Genomic DNA, 23,492 nt, shown 5'->3' on the forward strand with positions numbered 1-23,492 from the left:
CTCTGACTGTACGGAGTACTGGCGTGGAACTGCCCTACATCTAGATGCACACGTGTGGGGACAGACATAAAGCAGGCTCTCCTGAATGTTCTCTTATGGTAGCCCCAGTTTCTTTGTTCGCTAGTAATTAGCTTCAGTCACTGGGCTCTGAACTTCAGGGCACTGCATCTTCACTTACGACGCTTGGATTCAGGAGAGCTGACTTTGAATGGATATGCACCTGCAAATACTGATTTTTCTCTTTTTTCCGGGGGTAAATTACCTTAGAAAGAAGAGAAGAATAGACATTCAGCTGTCTATTCTCTATTCGTTTGGAACCAAACCTGAGCTAACAAAAGCACACATGATTAGTGTCATCAAAGAGAAGTTAGAGCGAAATAGACTCTTTTCTTCTTTTGCTTCATTGCAATACTGTCAGACGTCTAACTCTACGATCATGTCTGAAATGCACGGCTTGTGAAGATGCCAGATTTGTAATCTTGTCTCTTACCAACGGGGAGAATCTGTAGGCTTTACCTATGGAGGAACACATACTATCACAAGTAAACCAAAGATGCAGGCGGACATTTGCTGTCAGTTGAAGGCAAAAATAATTGGCCAATTAGGTAAATCGGAACCGTGACCATTATCTGAAATCTTTCAAAACTTGTAAAGTTCAACACTATCAGTATCTGTCATCTCATAAGAATACCTTAGTATTCAAACTAATTCAATTGTGGTTTGCATATTTATAGGACAAAACATCAGTTCTTTCTGGTTGCATGCATTGTCACTGTCTTTTTTTTTTTTTTTTAAAGATTTTATTTATTTATTTGACAGAGAGAGATCACAGTAGGCAGAGAGGCAGGCAGAGAGAGAGAGGAGGAAGCAGGCTCCCCGCTGAGCAGGGAGCCCGATGCGGGGGCTCGATCAGGACCCTGGGATCATGACCTGAGCTAAAGGCAGAGGCTTAACCCACTGAGCCACCCAGGCGCCCCAACATTGTCACTGTCTTTAAGTATTCCCTCAAAAGCTGTTATTTGTTCAACAAACATTTATTAAATGTGGTAATGAATTCCAGGCACCTTATTTTGTACTAAGGATATAACAATTGTACAATCCTTGGTCTGTGAGAGCTTGAAGTCTGGTTGAGGCAAAATACAAATAAATCAATACTTATTATACAATTCCTTAATTCATGTATTCAACAAATCTTTATTGAGCACCCAGGTGCTAGGAATTATTCTAAACATGGGGAATGCAACCATGAGTCTGGGAGACAAGCCCTCACTTTGGAAGGCTTGTGTTGTAGGAAAAAGTGAATGAATAAGTACAAGTAAACAAATAAACAAGATGATCTCAGGTGGCTGTAAGTGCTACGAACAAAATAAAACAGGGGGAATTAATATAGAACGAGTAGGGAGGATAGTATTACTAGAGCAGCTTCCCTGGGAGAGTGACATCTGTGCTGAGATCTGAATATCAGGGAGTGGCCAGCTGCAAGTATCTGGGGGAGGCGGTTTCCATGGAGGGGGGCAGCAATTTCAAAAGCCCGGAGAGAGCAAGTTTGGCCTGTTTGGGGGCACCCTAAGTGAGCAGTGTGGCTGCAGTAGGACTGGGTAGGACACGGGGTCAAGGATGGAGGCAGGGACCTCAAGACCATGGTAAAGTATTGCAGTTTGAACTTAAATGGATAGGAGTTCCTGGTGGTCACTGAACATTGGAATAGCCTGACTTGTGTTTTAAAAAGATTATTCTGGCAGATTTGCATAGGGGCTAGATGGAAGCTGGTGGACATGGGGGCATCTGCTATAATCCAATGGGGACATGGTTATGGCAAAACACAGTTGCTGCAGTGATTAGGTGACACGGTAATCGGCACTAGAAAAGCTGCCTAGAGGTGCAGTGCAGCCACTGGGTGGCTCAGTGGGTTAAACCTCTGCCCTCGTCTCAGGTCATGATCTCAGGGTCCTGGAATCGAGCCCCGCATTGGGCTCTCTGCTTGGCTGAGAGCCTGCTTCCCCCCACCCCCCTTGCCTGCCTCTCTGCCTGCTTGTGATCTCTGTCTCTCTGTCAAATAAATGAATAAAATCTTAAAACAAAACAAAAAAACAAAAACAAAAAAACACAAAAAACGGGGCACCTGGGTGGCTCAGTGGGTTAAAGCCTTTGCCTTCGGCTCCGGCCATGAACCCAGGGTCCTGGGATTGAGCCCCACATCGGGCTCTCTGCTCAGCAGGGAGCCTGCTTCCTCCTTTCTTTCTCTGCCTGCTTCTCTGCCTACTTGTGATCTCTGTCTATTAAATAAATAAATAAAAATCTTTAAAAAAATTAAAGAAAAATGCTGCATAGAATCGCTTCTCAGCCTTTTGGCTAAGATCAAGTGAAAAGCTGCATAGGAAAAGAAGCATGAGAGCACAGATGCGAGGAGGAGTAATGTCCACATGGAGGACTAGCACCATGATTGGCAAATATCCGTAAAGGGTCAGAAGGTAAACGTTTTAGGCTTTAAGGGCTACATGGTTACCTATTGCCACTAGTCAACTCTGCTGTTATGGCTCAAAAACAGCCACAGACAATGCACAAATGAGTGGGTGTGGCTGTGTTCCCCTAAAACCTTATTTACGAAACATGCAGCCAGTGGCTGTGGCCTGCAGGCTGTAGTTGGGCCACCTCTGGTCTAGGGTTATTGTCTCTGGCATGGACAAGTTTTTTCTTCTCCTCCCTTGTATCTCCTGGCATTTCTCTTCATCCTTACTCTTCTGGTTTTACATGAACTTTGAGAACTGAGCTATTTTTCCTACATTATTTGAATAATTTACAGTGACATCAGCTATGATATCTCTGTCCCTCCCTCAAATCCACTTAGATGATTAGTCTGATGGCCTGTTAGAGATATATGGTCTGAAACTTGCCTAAGACTCACAGTACCTTCTTGGTGAAAAGCCCATAGCAGTCTTCATTTCTTACTGACTGCTCTATCTTCCAAGTTGGCTTTCTGGCACTGAAAATGATTGATTACAATGATATTGGAGTCACATTTTATTAGTCATTGTCTTTAGCTCCTGGATCAAACAGCAAGTTCTACTGACTCTTCCTCATAAAACTTTCTATCCACTTCTTACCCTCTACATAGGTCAGGACCCAACCAGGACAAAAAAATCCCACAGTATTTAAAAGTGAACAGAGTGACTTGGTATCACCCGTGATGAGGCTGAAAGGCTACCCAGGGAGCAGTAAGCTCTCTCCGAGATTAGCCACAGTGAGAAGCCACTGCCAACCCCAACAGGAGGAGGGTGGGGACAAAGGAGGGAACCAGGCTTACTGGAGTCCAGGGGCTGGAGTCACAAGCTGGCAGGTAGAATTCACAGCAGGCCCACTTGGCAGGAGCTGGAGCCATAAGGAGAGATGACCATTGCTGAGACAATGCCCAGGACCAGTGAAGTAGAGGACAAAACAACTAGAATTCATTCTTTCTCCTGCTCCACAATCCCCTGCTTGTCCTATCACTGGCTAAACTGACACAAGGGACTGAGAAAAGTGGGACCAAGCAGAGCAGAAGAAGGGCAAGGAGTGGATTTGGGGTAAACAGACCCCACGCCCACTCATCTTCTCTTCCTTTTGCCAGCAGTGTGCGTCAGGAAGACTCCCTGTCCTACTGTGTCCTACTCCTGTCTATCCTGATGGCACCTCACCAAGTCCCCTTTGCTAAACTGACTTATTCTTCCTGCTGTGGTCTTCCATGTGACCCAGACTTGGTCATACCCCTAGCCAACTTGTATGGCTGAACTCAAGTCACGCCTCTTTCTTGAAATGTTTTGGATCACTCCAAAACTCCCCAGTAGACTATTCCTTTGGAAACACTGCTTTACTTTGAAACCAAGTAGTGTTTCCAATAAGACCCAGATAATTGATCAGATATTTTCCTATACTGGATCTAAACATTTCTTTCAAGTATGGTTTTCTCAAGTGCAAGGACCATATCTTCTATATCTTTGTATTACCTATGGGCCTACTGAATAGAGAGGTATAAGTAGGTGCCAAACAAATGCTCATTGACTGAGTAGATTTAAAAATGACAGACCCCTAAAAGTAAGAAAAGAATCTCATTTGCCCAGTTTACAGTATCTTGAGTAGTTACAAAGAAACTCTTGTAGTCAAAAAGATAACTTGGTTGGAATAAAGGTTTGCAGAGATATCAAAGTGTGAAGGAGACTTGAAATCATTTCCAAGAAGGAAAGCTGAGTGGAAAATGCACATATATGCACACACACACACACACACACACACACACACGCACGCACACACACATACACATACAGTGGTTGCCAAGGGCAACCATCAGGTGACAGAGAGAATAACAGGTCCTAGGATCAGAGAGTGCTCTGGCTGCAGACAGAGCGAAATGTGCTGATCACACACAGAACAACAAAAATATGCAGTAGTTGGTCTTACACGTGTTTTTTTTTTAAATCATTTTTTCATTTATTTTCAGCATAACAGTATTCATTGTTTTTTGTACCACACCCAGTGCTCCATGCAATCCGTGCCCTCTCTAATACCCACCACCTGGTTCCCCCAACCTCCCACCCCCCGACCTCTTCAAACCCTTCAGATTGTTTTTCAGAGTCCATAGTCTCTCATTGTTCACCTCCCCTTCCAATTTCCCCCAACTCCTAAAAGTGCTTAGAGGGGCAGCTACCGGAGAAGTCTCCTGCACACTCTTTAAGGGACCCACTATCAAGAGGCATGTTTGTCAGAAGGAAGCCTGCTTCACAGTCAGCTTCCCCAGGCCCAGACTGCCCATCTGTGATGTGAGCTGTTTGGAGGAAAAGAGTTTGGAATTTGCCCAACCAAGCACCAGGCACAGACTGCCTCAGAGCCAGAGGTGACCCAAATTTCCTCACCATTCACAACCGAAAGGACAGCCTCAGGTGAGCTCTCCCTGGATGGCCTGGGTTATCCTCCTTGGGTGAGTCAGCATTCACACTTGTAACTTTGTGTAAACATTCTCCTGACACCTCTGGGAGCGCATACTACTCAGGCATCTTCACTGTATCCATGGACAGCTCTTCCACAACTCAGACGGGTACCCCTTGTAGAAAGACCAGAAGCAAATCTTCACTGGTTTCTTCTGGGTGACTGACATCCTGCAAAACCAGCCTCTAGCCCTCCAGCCCTTGGGGTGATGGCATAAAGATGTAACTATGTCAGTAAGATCTCAATGACTCTACTGAGGGAACTCCCTCTGAGAGAGGTACCTGCCCTTCAAGACACAAAGTCATAGTGCTCTTCCCAAGACACAAAGAATGAGAGTCTAGTGATCTGGAGGAGGGAATCCTTGACTCCAGGTGGCACCGGGAGCATACAGAAATGGTGGCAGTAGTTTGTTTATATACTGAGATATCACACAGCCTTCTTTAATGTGATGACCTGGGGACGTCTGAAGGGAGATTGCCTGTATCCCAGAACTTCTGAGACCTAGGAAACATTTGGATTGTGTACATAAGTTCTTTGGTGGATTCTTGGAAATACTTGCGGAAGGTCACCCTTCCTCTCTGGGTAAGACCATTTTCAACTAAGGAGCATTGGGGAGTCTTCCAAGTAGGAGTTTCATGGGATTAATGTTACTACAGTTACACGCTCAGTTGGCTGGTGATGCCTAGAACACCTGGGGTCCATGAAGAGTTTCCTAACAGTGAGAATGGACTCCAGATGGGATGGTCTCCAGGGTAAGTGAGTTCTTGAGTGACTCAAGCCCAGACACATCTAGTATGCAGGGATTAATGAGGAGATCTGGGTTTCCTTTTCAAGAGGGATCCTAGGACTCCTTATGTCCCTTCTAATTTATCAAAATCAAAATCTCAAAATCAAAATCAAAGTCCCTTTGATTTTTTTCTCAAAATCAAAAGTTCATCTAAATTCTGTAGAATAGTCTTATTGGACAGCCTTGCAGAGTTCTGTTTTTCTGTCCCTTGGACGTTACTGTGTTGTCATGAGGCAGCATGTCTTTCACACTTCAGCCATAAGTTCTTATTTTCATAGTCAAGAATGTGGGGGAACACAAGGACAGAGTGGCAACAGAAAGGAAACCCAAGAGGAAGCTTTGGAAAAACAAATCCTCTGTAGGCATATAGATCTTATAGGTGTTTAGCTCACAGTTGCTTTTAGGATACTGGATGGCTGCCTAAAATCTGTGCAGCAGTAGGCAAGGAACTTCAAGTGCAAAGTTATGCTCTCCATCATTCCCACTTGTCCGTATGGCCGCAACAGAATTATGCAACTGACAAGATATTTTTACAGATTTTCTCAGTTGGGTAGCACATTGATCATTCGGGGACTTATTGAGGAAAATTGTCAGTTAGTTGATGCTTCTACATTGATAAGCTGACTCCATGGCTAACCTAGTCCAAATAACTTGACAGCACAAAGTGTCAACAGTTCATGATCTAATGGATCACTTGAGATAAGAAACCAAATTACCCTTCAAATGAGTTGATAAAGTTGAAATATGTGAAGAAAAGCAGTCTTCTCCTTAGAAAAGTCCACTATCCTATTTGAATCCTAAGATAGGAGACTGTTAGAGCAGAAAGTTAAGTGATAATATAGTAAAATTAAGTTCCTAAGTAAAATGGAAGAATTTGGTCAATTTTATGGATGTGGTCACTTGCAGTTCTCTCGCTTTGCATGCCCAGATGGTCATGAGATGGGATTGACATCCTACTTGGTGCCAGGGGAAAATGACATTTTGCAAAAACAAACACACCAACCAAACCAACAACCAATTCTAGATTAATATGCCATTTGTGAGCTTCATTTACTTTTATCATTTTCTTACAAGTTAATGGTCAAGACAGGAGTGTACCGCTAGAGCTGTCATTTTCTTTAGTTTATTGAAATATCTTCATGTGGAATGAGAACTTCAGCTACTATTCTATTGTGTGTGTGTGTGTGTGTGTGTGTGTGTGTGCATGCATGCATGAAAAGCTTTTGTTTGTAATATTAATTCTTCTACTGGATATTTTATAGTGTAGATAACTTTTATCAGCTTTTATTTTATCTTCATAAAATATCACTTTATGCTTCTTGTGTAAATATTAAAAACCTCAGGTTGTTACTGCATGAAATTTATTCATCTTTTGCAAAGAAATTGGAAGAGCCAGTTGATTGCAGGTGACATACTAAATGTAAAAGTTATTATCACCTCCATTTTATGAAACCCACTTTTGCCCTTTGCTTTCACCTAAAATTGGTTTTATCCCATTGTTCAGATTCAGTGCCAAAACTCAAAATTTTCTTCCCTCTGATCAATTCTCAGTAAAATACATACATACATACATACATACATTAGAGAATTGAAAAAAGGAGCAGAAAATATAAGCCAGAATGTTATAGTCTTCTCAAAATAGTTGTGGGATTCAGGTGTGTTTAAAGTTTGGGTCTCTGCTTTCTAAATATGGCTTTAATTCTTTGACATTAAGTGTTTTGACGTGGCCACTGGAAATGCTTTCAATCAGTTGTCATACAGTATTTTTCATTCTCAACTTTAGTTTAAGAATGCATTCTGTGTATGTAGAAACATACAACTACAGACGTTACCTCAGCATACGAAGATGGAATATGATGTTTTTATAACTTGTTACTTGTTAACTTGTTTTTTGGTTTAAGAAAACAGAGTAGACTACATAATCTCTGAAATATTTATTCAACAAATATATTCTGAGCATGTGCTGTGTGATAAGCAAACTGCTAGATGTAAGTTATGCAGATATCATGGGGTCAAAATTTTATATAGTTAGATGTCTAAAAAAGAAGTGATATATATACATATATATACATACATATATCTATACATCGATATGTATAGATATACATATCTATATATCTATATATAGACATACATATATAGCTATGTATCTATATGTATTTATATACGTATCTATAGATATATAGATATCTATATCTATATAGATATATAGATATCTATGGCAAGTCTTGCATATCCTTTGGAATTTAGAGGTAGCTGTTGGGTGTATGGGTTTGTGCTGTCCTATAGTTCATATTGACCTCTGACTGAGAAGTTCTTATCCACTGAGTGACCAGCTCTTACCTGATGTACACGGTTGATGAAACGTGTGTCCTCTTCTCTTGAAGACATTGTGTCCTGGGAGCTAAGGCATCTCCCTGTGCACCCATCATCAGACATGGCCCATCTTCCCTGAAGCTCTCATTCTGCCCCACCATAGTGACCCCTCCCTGGGCACATTTATGGGACCAGGACCATCAGCTACCTGTCTCCTCTGAGGCCACAGGCACTCCTGGTGCCCTTGTGATAGCCTATCCCCTCCCTAAATACTCCCCCCACCACCATACACACATACCACCACCACCAGCAGCATTTAAACGTGTGGCTGCTTCCTTTGAGGTGGTTTTCTCTCAGGAAGACTGAGAAAGACAAAACTGAGTCTTAGACCAATTTGGTAATGTGCCCAGCGTTGCATAGTTAATAAGTGGGAAAAAGCCCAGACAGATCTGGGCAGCTGACCTTAGAGCATGAACTCTGACCAGCACACCGACTAGTCTTGAGGTGACATCTCTGCCCCGGTGATCACCACGCATTTAAACTGTCTTCAACAGTCCCAGCTCCAACTCTTCAGTGCCTTTGGTCCATGAAGATGCTCTAACTTGTCCAACTGTGTGTCCCATTTTCTTCCAGTTCTGTAGACCAGAAGTTGAAAATGAGTCTCCCTGGGATAAAATCAAGGTATGGCAGGGCTGCTTTCCTTCTGAGGGCTCCAGGGGAGAATGTGTTTCCTCACCTTTTCCAGCTTTAGGGGCCTACCCACATTCCTTAGCTCATGACTGTCTTCGATCTCGAAAGACAAGCAGTTACAACCTTCCAGACTTGCTTCCCTTGTAGCATCTCTCCCTTTCTCTCCATTTTCTTTTCTAAGGCAGAGAAAGATGAATTCAAGTACTCACAGCCACCTCTTGGCTCAGCTTCTCCCTCCATCTTCAACATACCTGTGCCTTTCATATCATTTCCTCTCTCTCAAAGAGATATGGGAAAGAGGAGGATTTGTGGAAGGCTCCCCAGGCTCTAGAACCTTAAAACCCTTCACCTGTTTTCTGTCAGGTGGGAGTCTCCTCACACTACTTCACTACTTGTTTACATGAGAGCTTCTAGCAAAGCTTTCCTCCTGTACAATGTAAAGATGAATTGGGTGAACTTTGAAAATCCCTTTTCTCTCTGGAGAAGATTTTGTTTTCAAAACTAATGTTGCCCATTCCAAGTTTCACAGGTGAATCAACTTCACTGGGGAGGCAGGAACTCAATGTCTTCTCTCGAGGCGGGAGGCTACAATAAATATCACAGTTGTCTGCAGCTGGTGAGAAGAAAAAAAAAAAGGCTCAGGAAGATCCTCATTCTCCAACCTGTCTCCATTCCTTGCCCATCAGGGCAGCTTGCTGCCCCCTCCCCAATGGGGACCACTCCTGGATTGCAACCTGCTCACCTCTCCGTGTCTACCCTTTCATATTCTACCTTCCCCATCACCTCTCATTCTGTCTTCTACCTCCAGAAGATCAGTTAGTCTAGGACTATAGCTTATTTACATGCAACATCATGAGACTTTGGACTGCCAATTTATTCCCTTCTCTATAGCATCTGTCCACTGCTAGAAAAGGGGAAGAGAGAACCACCTTTCCTACCAACCAGAAACTTTTGGGAGTTCAGTGAAGGACGCACCTAGGTCTTCCTCAATAGCTCCTCTGTATTAAGGCAAGGAGAGCACTGGACCTCCATGGCAGACTCCAGGCCAGAGCCTTCTCTGTGACAAAAGAGAGAAAGAAGAGGAAATCTCCCATTTCAGAAATCTGTTGCAAGACCTACGTTATCAAAGGGAGAGAAGAGATAGTGAAAAGAAGAAAAAGAGAGACTGCTAAGATTTATGACCTATGTTCTTCAACACTGTTTAAGTAGTCCTCAAACCTTTCCACTTACAGCATAGGATGATGGAGGCTGTGTGTGTATTTGAGTGATGACAAAAACATGTCATTTCTTTGAAATCTCATGGTTTGATTTTTAAAAAGAGATACAAACTTCCAGTTACAAAATAAATAAGTCATGGGTACATGTGTGGACACATGTGTGTGGTGTTTGGAATAAAGAGGAACTACCTTGGGATGTATGATTAGTGTATGGCAGAGTTAGTGAATTGTAAGTTATTAGTTAGTGTATTAAACATAGCCATCATCGTCCCCACCCCTTCCTCCCCTTCCAAGTTTAAGATGGTTATGTATATGAAAGCACCTGGTGTAGCTAAGGTCTGCTTATTTTATATCTGAAAAAGTTAAAATGAGGCATATTCGAGATTTGATTCTGGATGACCTTTTCATTTTCCACAGTGACATTGAAAAGTCTATTCAATAAAGCTGGCTGAGAAAAAAATCAACTACATCAATGTGTATATTTGTTAAGTCTAAAGCATGTATTACTCTGCTAAGAGCTTCACATATTTCTCATTTAATCTTTATAAAAACCCTCAGAGAACCCAAATAATTTGCTCACAGTCATCCAACTGGGAACGAAGAAAGGTACAAGTTGAACTCCAGTCTGTCTGAATTCTGAAGACCTTGCCCCTTTTATGAAATAATGTCATTCTCACTGCACCAAACAAAACCACACAGAAGAAGAGACTATGACAGATTTCACTCACCACTGACATCACTGTCATTATTTCCCAATTCCAATCAAAATGTCAATAGAAATTGCTCTCTTAATTGGCCATAGATTCCCAGATTGCTCTCTGAAGATTCAAAACTTGGGTTTTCTGCAAGCTGGACCCTTCTCCCCTGTTCACGCTGCCCATTCTGACTCTGGACAATGTTACTAGTGCCTTGTCTCATCACTCAGGTCTGCCACCTCTCTCTTCATAAAGAGAGAAAGATGGGGTGATTAAGGCCATGGTGATGAGGTCTGGAGAGGCAGATGTTTGGTCAAACAGGTGGGCTACTTTTGGCTCCCTAAGAAGATTTGGAAATTTGCCTTGCCAGTAGAGGAGAATGGTCAAATCAGATGCCCAGCAGTTGTGTATTGTGTGAAAAATTGAGGTCAAACCAGAACAATAATGGCCAATCCTCAAATGTTTGTTTTCTATCATTTGTTTTGGATCCCATCACTAAAGGCAAGACACTTAACCACTGTAATGTGGTCTTGTGATATATTTTTTTTGAAATATAAAGTTTTTATCTTTTATTATTCCTTACTGTTTATATCACAATTTAAATACAATTTTATGCTCGTAAACCTTTCCTTTTTTATGTTCTCTGTCAACAGCTGAAGGTAAATAAAAATAACATTTGAATAATGCATGCTAATAAAATTCATAAAGGGAAGAGTGTTTTTAATAGAATAGAAACATCAATTCCATCAAACCCTACACAGGCTAAAAACCCATATTCAAAACACATTATTATTTCAAGGACTGTGACATTTCAAAGCTGCTAGGATGTCTTAAGCCCTTCCAAATTATATGACCTGAGAATATTAAATAATTATTTCTTTTGATTTTGTCCCTAGCTATTCCAGCAATAAAGGGAAGACAATTATGCAAATGAGCCTGGGCAAATTGCTAAAAAGATCACAAACCACTGAATGTTGCTAGATGCCTATGTTTTATGTTACGTGCATCTCCTCAAAGAGTGGAAAATGTATCTCTAATTTCCTGAAAGAAAGTTCACAGAGTATATTTTAACTTTCAGGGCTCTAAGCTCAGAACACAAGCCAATGTGAGAAATAAAGGAAGGATTTTTTGCTATTCCCCCAGAACAAAGGGTCTGAAGGTATCAAGGGTTATATTGGATTGCATTATACAATTTTTTTTTAACAGCAAAATCTATAAAAGTCATGAACTAGAGAAAAGCAAAGATAAATTGAGAGTCCTTTAGCTTTTCTTGGTCCTGAATTCCTAAATAATTGTCCAAATTTTCATTGCAATTTTCATAAGGAGACACAGCCATCACTTTGTTGAAACAAAAGCAACTTTGGGATATCTTTGGTTTATTTGTTATCTTATACTAAGTTTCCTCATGAGTGATGAGAGCCATTCACATAATCCAGCCCCATGCAGGGGTTAAAGCCACTGGCCTGTGACTATAGACTCTTGTCTTCTATCCTAGTCGGCTTTGCACAATGAGAAAACAAGGGAATGAGAGCTGCGTAACTTGGGAAAAAAGATACACAAATTCTGTGCAATAAATATGAATGTAGCGTACCAGCTGGAGAGGAGCAGGGGAAAACTAAAAAAAATATTGTCAATTTTAAAATAGTGGAAGCCAAGACATGCTAGGAAATATTCACGTTCAGCTGACATTTTCTGAGAGCCTACTACACACAAGGGTCCATGCTAAGTACTTCATACATATTACCTTGTTTCTTTTTCATGAGAGCCCTGCAAACTAAGAAGAGAGATGGATTTTTTTTTTTAAAAAACAGAGGAAGAAACAGATGTTCCTAGTGGTCACATGATAGGTTTCCAGGCCTCAAAGTTGATGAGTCCAGCCAGGTTTCAGATCAGGTTTTCTGACCCTGCTTGAAGTAGCTTCTCCCCAAAGCAGAACCTTGGCCATGGAATTCAGTGCAAGTGATTAAGAAGAAAATGAGTAGGGAAGCAGTAGGGGGATGAGCAAGACACCAGGCAGGGGTGCAATTTTAGGTGAAGCCTCAGATTTATATTTTGTTTCAAGGCAAAGGAGCTAAGAAATGGTACTTCCTCATCAGCTAATCTGTGGCTGGCCCAAGTACTTCCCTCTCTCCAGAGCAACCCTCTTAGGTAGGAGTATTTAGTGGCAAAGCAAGCAGAAGTCAGACACACAGAGAAGGTGCAAGAGTATCATCAGAGCCCACTATAGACTCCGAGATTGTGCCTCCTCCTGTTTCTGTTCCTGTTTTTAGTATAACTTTGAAATATATCCCCCCACCCCAAATCACGCAAATAGAAATACAACATGAGAAAAGCTCCCAATGCCTAACAAACACAGGAAAAGGTCAGATATTCTAGAGGGTATCTTTGGAGATAGCACAGATAGGCGATTTCTTTAGTTCCAATGGAAAGAACCATTTGTGTAAGGCCTATGGCTTCACAGAGCTTGCATGAGAATTGAGAATACCATTCTTTGGTAGAAGAACAAGAGGAAGGTTGGCCTTGTAACACATGCTCTATAACAAGCCAGCTGTAGCCACCAGTTACACTGGAAATGTCATTCCTTTCCTTCACTGCATATTCTGTAACATAATGAGTGATGTTGTGTGTGTGTGTGTGTGTGTTGGGGGTCTAAAGTTGTTGCATTTTGGTACGGGATAGAATAAATCCTGGTTTAGTAGCATCTGAACTATCTCCCTCCCAGTGTAGAAAGTGCTTATTGTTGGTCACAGTTGTATACTAGGAAGCAGACCATGTTGATCCTTTAATGGCACCTATGTGGGCTTCTCAGAGGGACTCTCCATATGGGCAAGGCCCGAGGAGCGTACTTAGGCATATCTACCTACATTATGGCTCACTGTGGAAATGTAGGCTGGGGACTGTAATCCAGTTCTCAGAATCTCTGCCCATACAAAGAAGAAAAATAGGGAGGTTGATTGATTCCTTTTAATAATCAGTACAATTTAGTGAAATATAACCCGTCACTTACCACTAATCAAATATGAGAGTTTTAAAGTTTCTGTGACTTCAGAAGAGACACTTATGCCTAATTTATAATCAGTTTCAGAAAAGTGACATTCCATAGATCAAATACAAGATAGTCAAACTAGGATTCATTAACATCACATTTAACTATATTTTTAAAATCATATGAAGCAATAAATTTAGATGGATTAGTAACTTGAGAGAAGCTGAGAAGTGTTAGGTATCTGAAAAGACATTTATCATCACAAATACAATTTTCTATCAAATAATAGTGATTGCCTCCATTATAGAAGAAGCCAGAATCTGACAAAGGGGAGAAATATTTCTTAGAAGATGCTACAACTCTGTATGTATCTTTCTACTTTCAATTGGACAGAGAACTGAGCTCTCATTCTCATTACTTTCTTTCTGTAACTATAACTGTCATTTCTTGAATCGTGGGCCAATTCCATAGGCATATCCCCACTTTTTGTTGTTGTTGTTGATGCTGTGGGCTGAGATCCACAAGGCTTTCAAAGAAGATTCAGGTCTGATGCATTACATAAACTGCAGAGGTAGAGTTGCTTAGCATAGAGTTTGTGATTTAGAGATAATTTCTTAAAAAGGAATCATGATAGTAAAATAACAGACTATGGTGTTCTTTTGAATGTAGTATCTAAAAAATGATTTGACTTAGATTTTGCAAGTGATTCATGGTAAAGACAGACCAGATTAATTTTTTTCCTGAAGATAATACTCAGCAAATTCTGATTAAAAGGGATAGAGAAATCTATTGGTCATTGTCATACATCTTTAATGTACGTGATCAGACATGTACAGTGCCAGGCAAAGCCAGAGCTTTCTATGGGTTTGTCACAGCTTCTGTGCTCTTTCCCATTGCTCAAACTTTAGATGAATTTTTGGTTCCTACCACACTTTTTATTTTTCAGGACTAACTAGGATTTCTGACCTTTACTCTCTTTTTCCAAATTACAATCTCCTCATGTATGTGGCCAGCTTCACATTCTATAATGTCAGATGAAACCAAACAAAACAAAACTTCTGTTTCAGCCCACTGAGGGCATGTATCTCAGGCATTTTACATGATGCAAGGAAGGACCATATGGTTAAGTTTCCTAAAAGACGTGGAAATAAACGCCTTTGATTCTCCTCAGAGAAAGAAGAGTGAAAAATCAGGCTCACTATGAGAGAGCACTGAGCCCTGACCAGGAGTAAGATATATTTAAAATCCTTATTGCTTGCATAGATCTTTGAGACCTGATTTTAAGAATGAAATGAATTCATTCTTATGAAAGAACTATCAGCTGCCTCTGAGGTAGAGAAACCCTCAATCTATCGATCTAGCAATCTACCTACCATTTGATCATCCATCTATCATCTCTTTATCCATCTATCAATCATCTATTTTTGTCCATTATTCTATAAAGAAAAATCAAAGATTTTTAAAAAGGAAAAAGGGATTACCAGATATCCACTCAGTGGAATACTGGAGCACCTGGGACTATCTAATCTTATAGGGATGTGTGCCCCTGACTTTCACTAGCCTATTCTCCAGCTCTGGAGAGAAAGACATTAACTTGTAGAAAAAAGGATGCTAAGGCAAATATTGCCTCTTCTTAGCTGTGCAAATGATTTCTGGTCATGACAGTGCAGATGAATTTTGTGTAATAGAGAACAGAAATCTCTGTAAATTAAATCTTCATTTGAACCAGTTCTAATACCTTACTTCTTCCCTTCTTAATGTCTCACAATTATTGTTGACACATTTCTTTTATATCTATATGAGTCATAATTTTATGCTTGTTGGAGTACCATCCTTTAACAATACTCAATGCGGGACTTCTTTTTCTTTTGAGTGTCAGAATGATTCTGGAGGAGGGGCAATGATGCCAGTAGGAGCAGAATCCCTTGGAACCACTTGTGGAATACTGCTTGCAGAAGAGCAGAAATGATTGGCATATGGTTAGGAATGGGACAGGGCTGAAAATATTGTGAAATTGAGAGCAAAGAGCCAGTTTGGTGTTGACACATGCACACACATGTATAGGGGTCACTACATAAATATACTTATGGGGGAGAGAAAGGGAAAGAGGAGAGGACCTATTTCTTTTCCTAAACTTTCCCCTTGCTCTTTGTTTCTTGACTTAATATTTTTTTACACACATTATTTGTTTGGCTTTTTCCTAGAAAGAACTTCACAGAATGCCTGCCATTTATATAGCAAATATATTTATTTTGGCATGCTGTCAGTTCCATTTCTTTCAAAATAAAATAATTTCAAAATACTATGTCTGTTAAAAATTTTAAAAATCTGTTTTTTTTTGAGAATATGTATTTATCATTTTTGTGTGTTTGCTTAGAGGTATCTCATAGAACTAGGCTCTATTCCTTTGCTCACCCAAGCCCTGTAATTAACTAAAAACATGAACTGATGAAAAAAAGTTTCTTACTAACTAATATAATCCTTTCCTGTAAGCCACTAACAGTAGTAAAGTTTCTTCAGTCTCCTTACATCTAGATCAATGTTTAACCTTTCTTTGAATTGAACTGGGTATTTTTGTAGAGTACAGGCTCTAGTTGCTTTGTAGAAAGTCCCTCAGTTTGTGTCTGTAGGATGGTTTCCTCGCAGTTAAATCCAGGCAATGATTTCTTCAGCAGAAATTCTACGTAAGTAATGTTGTATCTTCCTCAGTGCATTGAATCTGGCATTTTATGAGGTCATTTGGTGCCATTATTGTTAATGTTAGATTTATCATATGATTAAAAATGAAAGCAATGAATGCAGGATTCAACAGCAGGGAGAGAATGAAGAATGGTATAGAAAATCTACTGCATCCTATCTAAAAAGTAACTTATATCTGGTAGAAATATGTGAGGAGATACTATGAGACCATCTTATTCCTTAATGAGAATTTAGCCAACACTTTTAAGATCCATAATGAATCTTGCTTAAATCAATTAATACTATGATGACTGAAAATGGTGATTTTTTAAATTTAATTTCTTTCACATATAATATTAAGAATTCTGCTGTTAGGGGCACCTGGGTGGCTCAGTGGGTTAAAGCCTCTCTGCCTTCGGCTCAGGTCATGATCCCAGGGTCCTGGGATCAAGCCCCACATTGGGCTCTCTGCTTGGCAGGGAGCCTGCTTCCCTTCCTCTCTCTCTGCCTGCCTCTCTGCCTACTTGTGATCTCTGTCTGTCAAATAAATAAATAAATAAAATTAAAAAGAAAAAAAAAGAAATTGCCAAACTGTTTAAAAAAAAAAAAAAGAATTCTGCTGTTTAAAAAAAAAAAAAGCTTCCTCTTTCTCTCTCCTCATTTCATCCCCCTCTGACCACAAAGTAAACATCAAAAATATTGGAAAACTGGGTTTTAGTCATATGAATATATGCAAACCTTGGCTAAACTGGATTAGAGAACATGGTTTAGATTCAAGGCGAACCTGGAAACTTCTGCCACTCACCTTAAATCTACACCACCACAACCCACTTAGGTGAAGAAAATGTTCCTGTGCGGTAACTATCCTGGCTCATTCCTATTATCTAGTAGACAGACTTCATGAAGGAATGAACTATTTAATGTCCTCTCAGGATCAACGATGGGGGAACCAGGCCCATCACAGGTATGCCACACTTTGGAGAGCACGGCTGTAGAGTAAGTCCTCCTCCGGAGGGCCAACTTCTCTTCCTTGGTGAACACTTACTGACAAGTGAATTCTGGCTAGAGTGACTCTCTGTATCAGTGCTAGCCTGACAATGAGGGTCAGAAAGAGCAGTTAAAATCTGAGAGTAGCAGACAAGTGGATCAAAAACTCATTTATGTGAAGGATAGAAAATTAAAATACTTATCCTGTTTTCTGATATTTGAGGTTTACCAGGTTTAAAAAAAAGGAAGAGGAGCCACTCATTGCTAGTAATCCAACGTCTTTGGTGTTGGGTTGAATTGTGTTCCCCTAAAGATGTCGAAGCCGTAACCCCTAGTGCCACAGAGTATGAACTTATTTGAAAAATACTTGAAAATTTCAGATGTCATTTGTTAAGATGATGTCATATTGCAGTAGTGTGGGCCCTTAATCCAATATGGCTGACATCCTCATAAGAAAGGAGAAACCATATGAAGGCAGAGACACAGAGGGAAGATAGCCATATGAGGAGGAAGGCAGAGATTGGAGTGATGTGTCTATCAGTCAGGAAATCCCAAGGACTGTCAGCAAATACCAGAAGCCAGAAGAGGCAAAGAGGGATTCTCCCTTGAAGGTTTCAGAGAAAATACAATCCTACTGATTTTTCTATTTTAGACTTCTAGATTCCTGAAGTGTGAGACAGTACATTTCTACTCTTTTAAGCTGCCCAGTTTGTGGTATTTTGTTACAACAGCTCAGGAGACTAATACAGATTTCCTAATAACAAATTCCAAAAACTATAGGAGTAGCTTTGGAGTTGGGCAATGGGTAGAGGTTGAAAAAATTGAGTTGCTTGATTTTAAGTCTAGATTGCCTTGAGGAGACTGTTAGTAGAAATATGGACATGGAAATCTGGATCACTTTCTATTTCTTAAAGAACACAGAAATCTTCACTAACAGAATATTCTTGAAAATATGAACATTAAAGAGTGCTTCTGGTGAGGACTCAGATGAAATGAGGAGCATGTAATTAGCCAATGGATGGAAAAATAACCTTGATATGAAGTGGCAGAGACCTCATCTGAATTATGAGAACTTGTCTATGGGGTGGAAAATAAAACTTGCCAGAGAAGAACCTGGATTTCTCACTGAGAAGAATTCCAAGGAAAGGGTAGAATGCATCTTGGGTTCTCCTTGCTGTTTGTAATAAAACATGAGAAGAAAGAGGTCAATTGAAGAAGGAACTGCTAAGCAGAAAGGAAGCAGCCCTTGAGGATTTGGAAAACGCTCAGCCTCTCAGATAGTGTGTTCTGAGACAGGGGCAAAGGGGCAACTGGACAAACTTTCACCACAGTGGGTAGGCCAATTGACCACCTCAGCAGAAGTCAGTAAAAGAGATGGGGTTTTCCAGGCAGGACCTGTGGAAAATTCTGGTGTCTCGTGGTGTGGCTGGCTCTCTACAACATCCATGGAAGACGAACACCTACAGAAACACTTCCAGCCTGGCCTGAAAGAGACAGACATGGGAAGAAGTGAAGGAAAGAACACTCTGAAGATAGAGCCATGCATGCAGAGGTTGCTAGGGCTGCTGCTGCCACTGCCTGGGATCAGAAGACATAGGCCCAGCAGGTGAGGCCACAACTTCCTTACCAGAACTAGGGGCTGCAACCCAGAGCTGAGGGGCCAGCACCACTGCCCAGGGCCATGGGGGAAGAGCATGGGACCACAGATGATTATTCTCAAGACTTGAGATCTGATGGAATTTTCCCTGCTGAATTGTGAACTTGCTTTAGACCAGTGACCCCCTTTTTTCCCCTTCCAATTTCTCCCCTTTAGAATAGAAATGTCTATCCCATGCCCCAGGACTTTATCTTGGAAGCAGATAACTTCTAGGTTTCATGGGTTCACACAGGGACAGGAATTTTGCTGTAGGATGAATCATCAACCTGAGGCTCACCCATAACTGATTTAATGGATGAGATTTGGGATTTTTGAGACAACATATACTTAGATGAAAATATGAACTTAGATTTGAGGCTGGAATGGTTAAGACTTTGGGGGATGTTAGGATGTGGTGAATGTATTTTGCACAGGAAGAGCAGGAATTTGGGGGTGGGTTGAATTGTGTCCACCAACGTATCTGCTGAAGTCCTAGCCCCCAACACATCAGCATGTGACCTTATTTGGAAACAGAGTCATGGCAAATGTAATTAGTTAAGTTTAGGTCATGTTGGGGTAGCCTGGACCCCTCCTCCCACCTGACCGGGATCCTCGAAAGAGAGGAGAATGCAAACATAGAGACAGAGACATTCAGGGAGACGATGGCTATGTACAGTGGGGGCAGACCCTGGGTGGCATCTCTACAAACAAGGATCACAAAGGATTGACAGTAAGCTCCAGAAACAAGGAAGAGGCAAGGAAGGATTCTCCTCTGTGGTTTCAGAGACAGGGTATAGTCCTGCCTATGACTTGATTTTAGATGTCTAGCCTCCCAGAAATATGAGACAATACATCTCTGTTGTAAGCCACCAGGTTTGGGACACTTCTTCACGGCAGCCCTGGAAACTAATACAGTGTGTAAGTCCCAGTAAGTAGCTGCCTGAAATCTCTGTGACATGAGGAGGATCAACTGACCAAACCATTTAACTGGCCATCAACATTCAACCGTTTTGAGTACTGAACACCAAGGCTTCTTATTTCGTACTTTGCCAGTAGGACAACCGCCTTTTCCTGTGACGTTTTATTAGAATTCTACTCCTAGTTTGCCCTTGAGATTCTACTGACAAAAGTGACTTTGATGGTGATCTGAACCATCTGGAATACAAAAATTGTTGGAGAAAGGGTCTTATCACCTTCTTCATCTTTATATCCACTATACCATAGACCTCCCTATGTCATGTGTACAAACGTTTTCAAATGGATTCCACAGGAAGAAATACATCTGTCACCATAACCCTGTGTTCCCATACCTACGCATTCACGGAAGCTGAAAGAAAAATCACTGTACTGGGGCGCCTAGGTGGCTCAGTGGGTTAAAGCCTCTGCCTTCGGCTCAGGTCATGATCTCAGGGTCCTGGGATCGAGCCCCACATTAGGCTCTCTGCTCAGTGGCAAGCCTGCCTGCCTCTCTGCCTACTTGTGATCTCTGTCAAATAAGTAAATAATAAATAAAATCTTAAAAAAAAAAGAAAAATCACTGTACCATCTTTAATCCTTGCCAAACAGATATTTTCTCTTCTATTTTTTAAAAAGGTGATGCCCTCCTGTATTTATCTTCTGGGCCGCCATAGCAAGGTACCACAGACTGGGGTGGCATAAGCCAGAAGAATTTCTCTCTCACATTTCGGAGGGCTGGGAGTCTTAGATCAAGATGGCATGTCCGATTCTGTTCTCAGTGAGGACCCTCTTCTTGGCTTGTCTCACATGGTAGACAAACAGAGAGAAAAAGAGACAAGAAGCAAAGCTCTTGGGTGTCTCTTCTATGGGCACTAGTACCTCATGACCTCATCACAACCAGATTACCTCCCAAAGGTACCAAATTCAAATATGATCACATGGAACATGACGGCTTCCACATAAGAATGTTGGGGTGAAGGGAGACATAATTCTGTCCATAACACCACCCTATATGTTGATCTCATCCCCATTACTAGGTACCATTATTGAGTTATTATGGGTAACAATCCATAGTTTGAAAAACACTGCTCTGTGGATGATATTTTGCCCTATCTCTTACTCTAGCCTCCAGAAAGGGTTTTACTAAGAAGTTATATGTCCCTCCCTTACCTTCCTAACCATATGCAACATAAACAACATGGTCCTATGTGATTTAGAGATAAACAGGGCTAAGAATTTATAATGGCAAACAATCTTTGAAATGAAAAGCAATCAAATATGAACTCTCAAATTAAAAAATATATATATTTATCATGCAAAAACAAGGTTCTGGCTGTTTTCAAACAGAGTTGCAGCTATACTAAATCATGGTTTCTTGGTATTCATAGCAACGAGGCACTTTTTATTCATGGAGCTATTATACACAGAGGCCCTTTGCATGTGGGACTCTCGGATTATTCATTACCACTCTGCTTCCTGGTCATTTCAAAAAATTACTCATGTCCCTAAACCAGGTTGACTGATTTTCTTTCTTTCCTCAAATAATTCATTGTTTGAGTGAATCGACCAATAACAGCTTGTGTTCTGCAGATAATGCAAGTAAATGCAGAGCTGACAGCTAATCTAGATGAGACCATTTGTTTTGGGTGAATCTTAATGTGATCTTAAGAAAAACAACCACCAGAAACTATCCCTTGACAGATATGCTAATAATTTTGAGAAACAGAAGGTACCTATTATTCAGGCTTCACTTCTTTTTAACTTGTTTCCTAACTAAAAGCAACTTGGGAATGATGAGAATAGATATTTCCATGACGCTGAAAAGAAATATCTGATTGGTTTCCTTTAAACTAAGAAACTAGTTTCATTGACAGGAATTTCGCAAATGAATTTGTCCTATTATTTAATGAAGATCAACAGAAAGGACTGCTTGGGATCAATCACTCAAAGCTGAAATCAACATTTTTTGCCAGAATATTTTAGAATGTCATTGAGTTACACCACCAAGTCTCTCAGCTTGGGCCGTTCAGTAAATTTCACATCACAATTATTCTGGAGTATTTACTGGAAGGTTGCATTTTCCCAAAGAATATGATTTCTTCTGTTCACCATTTCATCTGTTCACCATTAAGCTTTTTCTTTGGTCAGACTAAGGGTGATTGGTGACTCCCAGAGTAAAACTGGGCTACAATTATCACTGTGATCATACTCTGTGGTCTGGAACTGGGAGCCTTGTACACTCAAGAGACAGAGCTTCTACCCTCTTAGAAGCAGTTGGCCAGTCTTAACAGAGTTCAGCTTGGCTAATGGGCAATCCCTCCCTGGTCTACCCTAATGCCAAGTGAAACATTACTGATCAGACCTTGAGAAAATAAAAACCCAGCTCTGGCCAAGTTTTGGAAGCAGTGGGGGCATCTGAATGTCTCCTTGTAGTGTCTCAAATAGGAAACATAAGATTAAGAAAATTTTCTTTGTTAATGCCAACATAAAACTGTTTTCTGTGTTGTATGATTTTCCTGTCCAAACAACTCACAAATCCTTAAAGGTGGCATAGTCTCTACACGAACAGAAACATTGGTTGGGTCCCTTAATTTTCAGAAGACATCAACCTCTTTCTTTTTATTGTTATCCAATATTTAAAGACCAAGGAAAGGTCTAGAATTAGCTGAATAGAATACATGTACTCTGACCATTTTTTCAGAGGAGTAACCTGACATTATCTAGTGCTTGAATTTTTATCCAAAGTCCAATTACACAAATTCACAGAACATTGCTATGATCTGGAGCCTATTCATTTCTCAATTTGCTTGAATTGAGGGAAATTATAAAAAGCAGTCATAATAAGTTTGTCCTTACATCTACGTAGGGATGTCACCGATTGAAACACTTATTATCTTCTATATTTAGTTAGAGAATTGGCAGGAGAACTGATCCTTTAGTGTCCCAAATGAGATAAGAGAATGGTGATTAAATGTCAACCCACATGAAGGTGATGAAATGTCTCAGTTTTCCCAGGATGGCCTGGTTTCTACCTGTTGTTCTGATGAAATTATTAATAGTGACTCCTTTTATCATTTTCAAAAGTGTCTGGGTTTGAAATATTAATCATGTGGTCGCTGGGCTACAGGAACACAAATTCTGCCTGGTGTGGGATTAAGAACAGAAGACAGACCATCTACCCCATCCACCCCCCGCCCTTAGAAGCAGTTGGCCAGTCTTGTTACAGAGTTTGTCTGTGGCTAATGGGCAACCCCCACCCCACACCCCCATCATCTACCCTAATGACGAGTGAAACATTGCAGCCAAGAATCCAGGGCTGATCAGACCTTGGGGAAAATAAAAACTCAGCTCTGGCCAAATTTTGGAAGCAGTGTGGGCATGTGAAATACAGGATTAGGAAAACTTTTCTTTCACAGAGATTATGGAATCAAAGTAAGACATGGTCAGAGAGGGAATTGTCCTTAATTCTGATAAATTCTATGACACCCAGCTCAACTGCTGATAGTGTCCTCTATGTGAATCCTCATGCTGTTGACTTTGATATACTTGGATCCCAGGAATAATCTACTATATGGCCAATACT

General features: G+C 40.7%; 1 long non-coding RNA gene across 1 annotated transcript in view; it reads left to right on the forward strand.

Annotated features, from left to right (window-relative positions):
• Window positions 1-4,906, forward strand: part of LOC125084848 (uncharacterized) — a 97,070-nt gene extending 92,164 nt beyond the window's left edge. Inside the window, exon 3 of the long non-coding RNA XR_007122716.1 lies at window positions 4,663-4,906. This is a non-coding gene — a long non-coding RNA (uncharacterized LOC125084848). The remainder of the gene's footprint in view (window positions 1-4,662) is intronic.
• The last annotated feature ends 18,586 nt before the right edge of the window (window positions 4,907-23,492 follow it).

Source organism: Lutra lutra, chromosome 14, assembly GCF_902655055.1.
Source record: "Lutra lutra chromosome 14, mLutLut1.2, whole genome shotgun sequence".
Classification (NCBI taxonomy): domain Eukaryota; kingdom Metazoa; phylum Chordata; class Mammalia; order Carnivora; family Mustelidae; genus Lutra; species Lutra lutra.